The 9,794-nt window shown below is 41.4% G+C and overlaps 2 protein-coding genes across 2 annotated transcripts in view; one reads left to right on the top strand and one right to left on the bottom strand.

Annotated features, from left to right (window-relative positions):
• Positions 1-986, bottom strand: part of LOC136181107 (NLR family CARD domain-containing protein 3-like) — a 432,016-nt gene extending 431,030 nt beyond the window's left edge. Inside the window, exon 1 of the mRNA XM_065961462.1 lies at positions 81-986. The gene's annotated coding sequence lies outside the window, so the exon portion shown is untranslated. The remainder of the gene's footprint in view (positions 1-80) is intronic.
• LOC136181101 (NLR family CARD domain-containing protein 3-like) overlaps positions 1-9,794 on the top strand; it is a 785,212-nt gene that overhangs the window by 254,237 nt on the left and 521,181 nt on the right. The window lies entirely within an intron of this gene.

Here is a 9,794-nt window from a genome sequence, read left to right as displayed (position 1 = left end):
GTGGCTAACTGTTAGCTTACAGCTCTTTTGACACTTAAATTAAACAGAGAGTCTTAACAACAGTGAAAAGAGTCTCTTACCTTCAACCAGAGGATTATAATATTTTACAGGACTCTGCCTTCAACACGGAGAACAGATCTGCGTCACAACTGGAGGAAGTGAAAGTTAAAAGTCCCGTCAACAGGAAACACCACAGAATGTTTATCACCATAGCAACGGGGTTTCAAATGACACTGCCCACATTTCTTATAAATCAAAGTTTTATTAAACATGTAATAAAACACTGAAAGTGATCTTGAACCTTCAGCCAAACGTGTCTCACTGCAGCTGTAGAATCACTGCTGGCTGATACTGGCACTCCACACGGCTTCAATGTGGTGTTGAGTTTCATTGTAGCAGCCCCCAACAACAACAACAACAACAACAACAACAACAACAACAACAACAACAAGTGAATAAAGATGTCCACCTGTTGAACTCCACGCTTCCTCCTCCTTGTTGTTGATCTGTTCTTCTCTAAAACTGTAACATCAATAAAACTTAGGCCTATCTAATCTAAAGTCGTCCACAGTGTAATGAATGAAAAACGTATTAAAAGTTAAACTGTAGACAAACATGATGTAATCTTCATCGTTGTTCTGTTTGAATATTTGACCGTTTAATTAAAGTTAAATATTTAACTGCTTGTCTTGATGTAATCCTCATTTCAGAATAAGCAGGGCTCCAGTGTGCTGTACCATTGAATGACTTTATCACTGTGTGTCTGTGGCCAGCAGAGGGCGCTGTTTACTAACATTACAGTCACAGCAGCTGCTATCAGAGCCTGTGCACATTAGAGAAGCTGTGATGGAAATGTGTTGACCTGTTTCAGGTGACACATGAAGGTTAATGTGAGCTGAGAGGAGAAACATGAAGGATGACGTTTAATTGAATGAACATCCATCAGAAACAAACAAATTGGCTCCTCTTACTTCAGTGACAGTTGTACAAAAATCTTGAAGAAATTGCCACTACAAATAGTATAGAAAGGATATTTACTGACATGACATGACCTTTTGTTATTCTAGTGGCAGTGTAACAACAAAAAATGCCACTTGAGGGAATCCAAAGTCATTTCCAACTCATGGTGTGTAAAAAAGGGAAAGTCCACCGTTGATTATATTTGAAAGTTTTATTTCAACGATCTTAAAGAACACCAACAAAAAGACGGGTGTATAGACAAAACGAGCTCGCAAACATAAACAAAGACTAGGATCCAGACATCTTCACACTCCCACGGTTGAAAAACAGTGTGGCTTTCACTAATTCCCTATCCCCCTTCACCTGTGTCTCCCTTTTCTCCCTACCTGTGGCTGTACTAATTACCACATGTGCCCAGGTGCGCAGGTGACGTAGCAGCAGACAACATTTACATAACTTACCACCCAGCCACACAATAACACACATCAAAGTGGCTACAACAGTTATTACGGCTCACTGTTACTGATGAGAGTAGAGGAGGATTCCTCCTCACTTAGTTACCACATTGAAGATTCAAGAGAAGAATCATTCATGAGCGACATTTGATGATAAGTCACCAGCTGCCCACCACACACCTCTGCTACAGTGAGCCCAGCTTCGTTCATAGCCTCACCTACGGCACCAGAGAAGAAAGTAGTTTCAACGTATGCTGGAGTAAGATGCCCTCAAGTACAAGAAAGTGATTGGATACTGAGAAGAGGCCGTCTGCAGCAGAGAGAGGTTACTAGGATTGCTGAAATACTGACTGCATGTGTCACAAGGCAGAAGTGTTGCTTTTATGATTCATAAACTGCACATTCTTTTACGCAGGTTTTTATATTTTGGGTTTTATTCATGCTGTGTTTGAATAAAATAAATAAATATGTGATATTTGTGATTTGGTTTTATTGATTGTTGTGTTTTTATCAATACTCTTGGTTTTCTGTTTATAGAATGAGTTAACTTTCTGCCTTGGGGAGACTAATGACAGATTATCTGCTCCTGTGAAGCTTTGTTTATTTGATGGACAGTTTGTCTGCTCAATGCGGAGCAAGAACAGAGCCGCCTCGTCCAATCAGAGGCCGAGGGGAGGGACAAAAACAAAGAAACACAGAAGAAAAGACAGCAGAAGGGCGGAGGGAACCGCACGGAACAGGCGCATGCTCAGTGTAGTAGCCGGGTTGGACAGCACCTTAACAAACTCATGGTTAAGAGTTTGAAAGTAAGATTAGATGAAGAATCTGCTGATTTAACACAGGAAAAGTTCCGGTTGTCGCCCGCTCTGGCCCCGGGTATACACTTAACTATGCCCGCTGACTTCACTAGCTTCACGTTTCGGACTATGGAGTCTCCAATAATCAGAGTTTTATTCTCAGCCGGTGTGTCGCTGAGTGGGGAAAATTAGTTTGAAACGTGAAGTGGTTGGTGGGGAACCGTGTGCTTCGATTCTCGACTATGCTTCCCTCGGACAGTAACCCAGCCACCTCTATTTAAATGTACCACATTACAGAAGAAAACATCAATAATTATGTTTTGTTTGAGATTATTATATTATTTCTTAATATTGCTGTTCAAGGTCATAGAAACTTTGACACAGGTTATTAGAGAGAGAGAGAGAGAGAGAGAGAGGGGAGGGGAGGGGGGAGAGAGAGAGGGGAGGGGGGGGGGGGAGAGAGAGAGAGAGAGAGAGAGGGGAGGGGAGGGGAGGGGGGGAGAGAGAGAGAGAGAGAGAGAGAGGGGAGGGGAGGGGGGGAGAGAGAGAGGGGAGGGGAGGGGGGGAGAGAGAGAGAGAGAGAGAGAGGGGAGGGGGGAGAGAGAGAGAGGGGAGGGGAGGGGGGGAGAGAGAGAGAGGGGAGGGGAGGGGGAGAGAGAGAGAGAGAGAGAGAGAGAGAGAGAGAGAGAGAGAGAGAGAGAGAGAGAGAGAGAGAGAGAGAGAGAGAGAGAGAGAGAGCCACAGCACAGTTGTCACTCGTTAAGGTTCATCACAGATAAAACCTGCTCACATGAATAAGTTGTCACAAACAAACAGAGTGTCTTTGATGCTGTAGCGCCTGCAGAGTCAGAACTCCTTTGTACACACCTCCATTCATTGCTTCCTCCGTCATCCACCCACATTCATCTCACACTCCAATGAAAAACCGTCCAAACTGAATCCGTCCTCCAGGAAAGGCATTTGTAGAGGTGCAAGTCACCGGTGATCGAGGCGGACAGTCATTGGAAAAAGTCAGTGAAGGAGAAGGTTACCTCGGCATAGAGCGTGTTTGAAAGTTCGTGTATGGCCGTTTGTTCAAATCTTGGTCGCTGGAGGTCCGTTGCTGTCAGGCCCGGCTACCTGTTGGATTTGTTTATTTCCCTGTTCCTGGTGGATCAGCTGTTCCCTGGAGTCAGGAGATGCCAGAGGAGAAAAGCCCAACTCTGACTCTTGACTACTGACTGACTTAAAAACTTGGGTACCGTGAGTACCTGCTGTGTCTTTTGTTTCTTTGTCTTTTGATTGTTGCTCCGCGAAGAGAGACGCTGGTTTTCTTTTCACTTTGTTTCCTTATTTGTTTTCGAGGCCCGCGGTAAAACCCGGAGCGGAGTTTTTGTTTTGTAGTTTGAACATTGAACTGAACTGTGGGTTGTGGGTTACCGGAGCGGACTTTTCCCGGAAGGGACTGAACTTTGAGTTACAAACACATACTGTGAAACACGCACACACAGTGCTCACATTCATTTTGTTGCAGTGTGGTTGATGCCTGTGATAATATATATATTTGAAATCCCATTGTTGTTTTGCTTGATTGTTTGTCGCTCTTGCTTGGCTCCTGTTTTGTGCAGGTTGACTATTTTTTTGTTTGCATTTAATTTTTATTTGTCAGACTTGACTCTGACTGGCACCCCAAAATTAAAACCTTGTCAAACCCGCTACAATGCAAAGACCAAAGTCACCTTCAGGTATTTTAGTATTAGGCATTATAAAATGATAACATGTTTCCAAACTAACAGACTTGAATTGATCCTTCAGCGTTGATCACTGCAGTCTGATCAGCTCCGTGTGGAGTGCTCGTTCTTCAACTAAGTAAACTCAGTTAAACGACTTCTGATATGAGCCTGGCAGTCCGTTCTTCTACTTGTCCGCACTATCGTAATCTAACTCTGTCACTGACGTTTTATGCGTCATGAATCTGTTTCATCTCCGTGCGTAATTCAAGGAAGAATTTTAGCGCTGCTCCACGGTTAAACCAGCGGACCTCTGTATGATCGGACAGCCTGTGCGTGATATCGTTTTTGGATAAGAATGAAATGTTCGGGGTTCGGTATGACAATACCTAAATCACCAAGGATTTGCCTGTTAGGGGATCAAACTGAATTGACCAAATTTAAGCAATGGATGGAACTTATGTCAGTAATCAATAATGAAGGTGAGAACTTCCAGAGGTTATGGGGCCACTTTTTTGCTTATACATGTAGTACCATTGGTGCATTGTAATGATAAAGATGTGGTACTGTGTATACTGTGGTTACTGAATTGTTATTTTGGTTCCAATTATGTACTCAGTTGTTATGGGACTTTGGGCATACTATTGTACAACAACAATGCTGTCTGTTTTGTTTGTTGAATGTTAAATTAAAATAAAAAGTTGAATTACAAAAAAAGAAATGTTCAGTAATAGTTATATTTTTACAGTCTGATGAAAGCTGGTGATAAAGGCGCAACAGCAGTCTACTGCATTTAGAAGTGATATCGCACTGAAACTTTTAGGTGATCAACACAACACGTTCACCTCTGAGTGACCTAAAAATGAACCATCTGTAATTAAAATCAGTTAATATTCATTTTAATTTACTGTTTTTACAATAACCAGAGGTAAAATAAGTCTATCATCAGGCTCAACGCCGGTGTCCACAACCTACACTTAGTCTGGATGTGAGGAGACGTTCTGGGCCGTTACACAGGACAGAGAGGATTGTTTTTTATTTGCACGAGCCGCTCTTTGTGGCTCACTCCATAGGAAGCTTTGTGATTATCAGCCAAAACTTTTGTTTTCCATCAGTCAAGACAGGAGAAACTGGTAAGAAGTGTGAACAGAGCTGAAGACCGTCAGGATGAGCGTGCAGTGCAGCGGTGTGCCTGTCGTTAAGTCCCGTGGCTCTGATACAATTCTGGCAACTTGTGAGCAAATAAAACTAAATAAATATCTCCCCTACGATCTCTCTTGAAAACCTGCATTCTGTGTCACCTCTCTCAGGTGTTCAGCCTGTTTGCTGATTAGGGTAATGCAGGAGCAGCTCGTGCGCTCGGCCACTCGTCTTTTTTATGATAGGCCTTCTCCCTGCTGAGAAGATAGTTCAAAGTGCCCCAATTAAGTAATTTTTGTATCATGATATCAACCTTTATGTTGCTCATTAAACATAATATTTTAATACAATTGGGGGAAATAAGTATTACAAATATTTAATTTATAAAAAATCTCAAAATATGTTTTTATACATTTCCCCCTTCTTCCCAAAACGTCTCGCGGGCCATATGAAACCTGCTGTCGAGCCGGATACGGCACGCGGGCCGTATGTTTGACATCCCTGATCTAAACAATGAAAGACTAAATGAAGAAATAAGCTCATAATAAATCAAACTAAGTTTGTAAGCTGTTTGTATTGTTGACTGCTAAATAAACATGTGCTGGTGAACAACTAATAACCTGAGTGATATTACCCCTTTGTGGCTCTTGCCATCACAGAGACATAGTAGATCAAATGAAGGGTTCCATTTTTTTCAGACCACCAGAAACTGTCCGTCCAGGCAAACATCAATGGCATCCATATCAGTTTCTGAAATGCAAAGTAAGTGACTCTACAATTCACTTAGCAGACTCTTTTATCCAAAGCGACGTACATCAGAGAGTAAGAACAACACAAGCAAGGATCTAGAAAAAAGGGAACAATGTCAGTAAGAGCAAACGATCAGCTTTGAGTCTGATTGGACACACAGGTGCTGACAGGAAGTGACCAGAGGCAAAGCACAACATTGAGGGCAGTTCTTGAGAGCTCTAATCAGTATAGAAACCATCTTATAAGTCATTGTTATCAAACAAAAACCATCGTCATTACCATCATCATCATCAATAATATGGAGACCATCATCATTAAGTTAGTAGGTATTCATGAAAGAGCTGGGTCTTTAGCTTTTTCTTAAAGGTGCAGAGGGACTCTGCAGATCACATGGAGTTTGGAATTTCATTCCACCACCGGGGGGCGACAGAGGAGAAGAGTCTAGTCAGAGACTTAGGACCCTGTTGTGAAGGTTGGATCAGACGCCTTTCATTGGCAGAGCGTAGAGGGGGGGGAGTGTAGACCTGGATCAGAGAGTTAAAGTAAGGAGGAGACGTTTCTGTGTCTGTTTTGTAAGCGAGCAGCAGAGTTTTAGATTTGATGCGAGCAGTAACTGGGAGCCGGTGTAAGGAGATGAACAGCGGAGTGACATGTGCTCTTTTAGGAAGGTTGAAGACCAGTCGTGCTTACCAGAACCCACATTTAACTTACTGATAAAACGCTAACCCCCAATTTCCACTTACGCCGTGCGCGTCGTGTTCCGTCGGCGCCCAGCACTTCGTAGTTCGCTGCGACTCCAGTCAATCGTTGTGTTTCCACAGCGAGCGCCGCGGTCCGTCTCCAAAGCGTGCAACCAGAGCCACTGTGCTCTGCTCCGCTTCAAATACGCGTCTAGAGTCTTTTTTTGATGGAGTACGCTGCAGGCCCGCGTTAAGCTGGACAGAATATGACAACCCGGACAGGAAGTCGGACAAGGAAACGCATAGGATCAATTTCAAATAAAACACAATTGACGGACTCACGATCGTATTTTTCATCACTTTATCAACATTACGTCAAAAGACAAATCAATTTGTTGTTTGCATTGTCTCGCGTGATCTTGTAGTTCTCCTGTGTACTCCTCATGGCCGCTCTCCGCTGCGCTCACGTTCCAGAAACAGATCCAGTGGGGCAGGGCAAAACAATGGCGTGCACGGAGTATGTGGGGATCGGGGGTAAAGGCCTGCAGGTGGGTTCGGTCCCACAGCAGAACAGATTCTAGTGTCAGTTTGAAACAGACACTCAGGGTTATGGGAAGTTCAAGGTCTCTGGTGTTAGTTTTTGTTACATTTCCTCACACTGTTACTCCTCTACTCTGATGATCCGTTGCACTCAGTGCTGCAGGAGCCTCATTTGTCAATATGGTGCGATACCCTTTTTCATATCATCATGAAAAAATACATAAAACTAAACCTCTCAGAAAAGTGAACACGTGGACATAAATGAGCACGATAAGAACAAACTTTAAAGACAGAAACCATGTTTGATGTATTTTGGTTTAATAGTTTGTCCCATCTGTTCACATGGAGGAGGCGGAGCTTTCGACCCACACTGCCAGCAGTCAGTAGGGGGACCTCCAAATAATTTGGCTTCACTTTTGGGAAGCTGTCGTGTTGCCCATCTTTTCATTCAGTCTTTGCTGCCTCCTTGGACAGCTTCTCCTCCATCAAACACCAATGGGAGAGAGACTTGAGCATGTCCCTGACCAAACACAACAGCCTTATCTAAATGTGTAAGATATAAAATTATTCAAATTAAAATTTTACATAGGACTTACATCACACCAACCAGATTAAAGATAATTCCCTCTCACATATGTGCTGGCATGGCTGTGGTGAGGCAGGAACACTGATCCACTTGTGGCACTGTTTTTGGAATGAGGTTATCTCAAGATTGACTTTTATTGTGAAAGTAAAAATACCCCCCTGTCCTCTAGTCTGCCTTCTTGGCATTAGAGTAAGAAACATACAATCAACGCTCACACAACGAATCATCACACTAGCCTTTCTGTCAGTGAAGCGTATTATTATGATGAATTGGAAAGTAATTAAACCAAATTGCTTTAACATTGACAATTGGTTAAAAGACTTCATGGATTTATTGTCTCTCTCAGTTTGACCGTGGAGATGAAGGATCCTGGAACTTTATAAGACAATACTTGGAAAGTAGGTTATATGATTGAATTTTCTGTAAATGAACAACCACCTTATTGTCTATTGTCTATTATTGTATGTTGTAGTGTACATTGTCTTATGTGATGAGTTTGTAGATTTATGTTGTATAAGTGGTGGACGAGTGTTTTGTTTTGAAAAAGAAATAAAAATATGAATTATAAAAAAAAAACAGTCTTTGCTGAAAAGAATTTCGATTTAAACCCTGAAAGGAAGAATGTGCGACTTTTTGATCCAGTAGATGTCGCCCTTGAGCTCCAGCATGAAACCAAAACAAACTTCTGTTTGGCCACACCTCCTCTATTCTGAAGCCTCCGCTCTCCTCCAGAGACACACCTCCAACTCCTCTCCACTCACGTTCACACAAAGGAGTTATGAATTAGAACACACAATAATTAAACACCATTAAGCGCAAGCAGCGGACAAAATTGTCCTTTGCTGGAGCTGAAATCACCTGTGTGCTGCATTGTTGTGTTAGCATGCTAATGACTTAAAATGATGCAAACAACAACAAGCTATACTTCTCTCTGACAGTGTGTTATTATCACTTATCCAAATTCAAACATATGTTAATAGTTGATCAGGGCTTAAAAAGTCATTTTTCTACAAAGGAAGCTTGTACTGTATGTAACATACCTCTTAATGTGCCTTTTTATTAAAAATGTGTATTTTTTTTAAACATAATCTTTATTTAAGTAGAGGACCAGAGCTCTTATTTCATTCTGAATAATTTAAATGTTGTGACTTGTTTTACCTTCTCATGATCTGTAACTGCCGTAAGGTGCAGAACGGGGCTGAATGACCACATGCAGACTCTCCGCTCCGTTAAACAAGACTGCTCACGCCTCATTTTAAGAGGAACAATATCTTAAAACACACAGACGAGCACTTGTCAAACATTTGCCACTATGCTGTTATTAACCCTGTTACACAAGTTACAGTGAAACCTGCAAAACTGGTCAGAAAATGCTGAATTAAATGTATGCACACATAAATATTTGTGAGAAATTACAATTTTATTTAAAATTTCAAGACAGAAATATTTGTTTTCTCATCTTCTTGTTTTATTCAATAATATATAAAAATGTTTTTTCTATGTTTTTAGCAGATTTAAAGTTGATATTTCATATCAATGTTGATTTTTATAAGCATTTTTAAATCATAATTCTACCGTGTTTAACATTTTGTGTAATAAAACAATACTTTTGAACCTGTTCTATTTTTATGTCATTGAATAACTTAGCAAATACAGTATTTCTATAGTTTGGTCACTTCCTCAAAGAGCCACTGGGGGGCAGCGGAGCAGCATTAACAATAAATACATGAAAGGAGAAGTGAAACTTAACTACATTACTCTCTGACCTAATATGTAAAAAAAACTTTTCAGCCCATCAAATAATCAGACAGTTTTTAATCAGCTTGGAAGTTTGATAAGAACTACCAGAATCTCGCCCCCCCCCTCCCCGCCCCCTCCAACCCCCAAAATAAAAAGTGTAGGGATGGATTAGAAGTATAAAGTGGAAGAAGTTAAGTACGAAAAACTCTAAATGTAGGTTTTTTTTACGATAATAAACTATCTATACATTTTCACATTTTTTAAACGTTTTTTTTATTTTATGACGTCGTAGGTTTTTCCTCCAATTCCACTTTCTAACAATTTGTACAGCCAGAAAGAATATTTAAGTGTACTGTGTGTCTCTCCACCCTGCATATCTCTAAGTGAGACCTGCCTTCATCTGTCAAAATGTGCAGCAACACAAGGCTAGTAACGGG

The sequence above is a fragment of the Labrus bergylta genome, chromosome 2, assembly GCF_963930695.1.
Source record: "Labrus bergylta chromosome 2, fLabBer1.1, whole genome shotgun sequence".
Lineage (NCBI taxonomy): Eukaryota > Metazoa > Chordata > Actinopteri > Labriformes > Labridae > Labrus > Labrus bergylta.
This window is presented reverse-complemented; position numbering and strand designations above follow the sequence as displayed.